The sequence below is a fragment of the Halyomorpha halys genome, unplaced genomic scaffold (genome assembly GCF_000696795.3).
Source record: "Halyomorpha halys isolate HHAL.00 unplaced genomic scaffold, Hhal_1.1 Scaffold362.1, whole genome shotgun sequence".
Lineage (NCBI taxonomy): Eukaryota > Metazoa > Arthropoda > Insecta > Hemiptera > Pentatomidae > Halyomorpha > Halyomorpha halys.
Window position 1 is genome coordinate 554,496 of NW_027105356.1, and position 2,810 is coordinate 557,305.

The 2,810-nt window shown below is 26.8% G+C and overlaps 1 protein-coding gene across 1 annotated transcript in view; it reads right to left on the reverse strand.

Moving 5' to 3' along the window:
• Positions 1 to 1,778, reverse strand: part of LOC106681736 (uncharacterized) — a gene marked incomplete in the record, with an annotated part of 21,548 nt that extends 19,770 nt beyond the window's left edge. The window contains 1 exon segment of the mRNA XM_067050501.1: positions 1,696 to 1,778.
• Positions 1,779 to 2,810: the final 1,032 nt, after the last annotated feature.

Genomic DNA, 2,810 nt, shown 5'->3' on the forward strand with positions numbered 1-2,810 from the left:
AATTGAAAATGATGTAATAGGTTCTTTATTATATAATATAATAATATTTATTAAACAAATAAAAATAATGTATATGGTATTTTCACACATACAGCTTTTGAATTACACATCCATGTATAGGAAGGAAAGCAAATCAACCAGTAAGAATGAATCTTTCTTATCTTTAATGAAATAATCTTAATTATATCTAAAGGTATACTACCAATCCACAGACTCTTTCTCACTTCAAATAAATAAATCGAATAGAAAAAAAATAGCCTACAAAACTAATTAATAAAGAAAATTGAAAATCGCTTCTACAGAACGTTAATACTATATTTTAGCCAAATAACTACTGTTGTTTGTATTTATTTTGTCTGCTGTTGCTGAGTTTATTTATTTTTTTATTGCGTTAAGTTTTTAACTAATTAAATGATCTATTATATTTCCATAGCGATGTGCAAATAATTCTATTATAAGTATCTAATATAAAATATGAACTAAAGTATTATAATAACAGTATGATGACTCGTACATTTATCAATCCATCGATCCATTCTTTGAATTCTTCCACAGATTTATTTTTGTTCTTATACGAAATGAATCGAATAGAGAAAAATAGCTTAAAAAAATAATTAATAAAGACAATTTAAAATGGTATGTAATAAACATAGCTAAATATTTACTGGTGTTTACATTCAAGTCTTTCTGTTTATTTTGTCTGCTGTCGTTGCCCAGAATAATGTAATTATGTTAGAAATATATGCGTTTTATTGTATTCAGTTTTTAATTAATATGAATAAAATTATTATTTTAATTTGGCAACGGTATGATTACTCATTCATTTATCAATCTATTGATCACCACTTTGAATTTTTACACAAATTCTTATACAAAACTGTGTAATGTTTTCTATTTGATTTAGAAAACTAATTAATAATAAAAATTTAAAATGGCTTTTAATATTTACTGTTGTTCATATTTCAGTCTTTCTGACTATTTTTTCTACTGTTGCTGCCCGGAATAAGGTTATCATGGTAGAAATATTTACGTTCCTAAAATTTGTAATCAATTAATTAATGTATTAAATATCCGAAAATCTTTTTTGGATTGTATAATAATAATAAATTATCGGATTTATTGATTATCGATCGATCAGTTCTTTGAATTCTTACACATATTTATTTTTTGTTCTTTTGGAAATAAATCGAATAGAAAAGAATAACTTTAAAAAATAATTAATAAAGAAAATTGAAAATCTCTTCTACTATACATTACAATTATATTATTTCCAAATACTTACTGTTGTCAATATATGAGTCGATTTATGCCATTTATTTCCACCCGGAATATTGAAATTATGTGTGTTTGGACTTCTTATGTACCAACAGTTTTTTTATGATGTAAAGATAACATCATAGAGTAAACAAATCAAATCAATGGGTGCACACGATTCCTTATTATCTTAGATCAAATAGGCTTAATAATATCTCAAACTATACTGCCTATCCGCAGATTACCTTTGAGAAAACTGTGTCTAAACAGTACAGCGGCGACAAGAACTCTCGTCAAACACTAGATAAGGAGATTTATGCCACAGTAAAAGATCCCGGGATGGCATTCTCTGCATAACTCGGAAGATAAGGAGCGAAATGTTGTGCAATAGGTCAGACCGATAAGCATTGAAAAGGCAAACTAGGATGGACGTCCACTTACCTGGGCCGTAATCCTGCCGCGGTACAACACAATCTGCCGCCCCGCCTTTGTCTATCCACTTTCGTTATCATATCTTCTATCCTCTTGTCATCGCCTTATCGCCAGCACTCCACGTTCGCCAGGCACTGTTGCACTAAATAACGAAAACCTGAGGCAACGTAACCCAAATTAGAACGGTTGTGCTATCTAGTCCCCTACGTTCACTAGTTATATAGGACAAAATCGAGGAGTTGTCTATCAAAAGTCAACATTTCTTCTTTTAATAGACAAAATATTGAAATACATATTAAAAAAAGTTTAGGGTACTTAGTTTACTAATTTAATTTATTTATTGATTAATTTTTGAGAGTGGTTAATAATAATAACTCCAACTACAAATGATCCAATTTACTCCCAACATTTTATTTTAATCTTCTTTTAGCCATTATCAAGAAAACAACCTAAAGATTGTTTTCACATTATTACCCTATTCCTATTCACAATTCATTAAAAAAAAAATTCTTTCATTTCTAGGCTAATTGCTCATTTCATATATTCTCCAAAACAAAAACAAACTTCAAATTAACATCATCATAGTTTCATTCAAATTTACCATGTTACAAAAAATACAATCTAAACTCAAAAACTTGTTTGTTTCTTTTTTTTTACTAAATCCATCAACAATAATAACAATAAAACCAACCTTCAACAGGTTATGACTCTGTTATCACCTAATTACAGAGCATAATTTTTTTTATAATTTAATTAATTTGAGAAGTTATTTATAAATTATTACAGGAGCATCTCATGCAGATAAGTCAGTTTTTTTGAAAATTAATTTTAAATAATCTTCATTTATTATATACTTTTACTAACTAGATTTTCATTTTCACCATATCTCATTATTATCATTTATAATACTACTTTAGTCATATATAGCTTTATTTTTTACTTATGCAATTCTGTTATTTTAATTAAACTTTTAATTAAATACATATACGTTTTCATTCTATGTTTTAAAAAATCTCTAAAATTAAATAATTTTCATTTAGTACATACATACTTACTAGATTTTCATTTTCATATTCACCACATCTAATTATTATCATTTATAATATTTACCATTTAGTCTTATG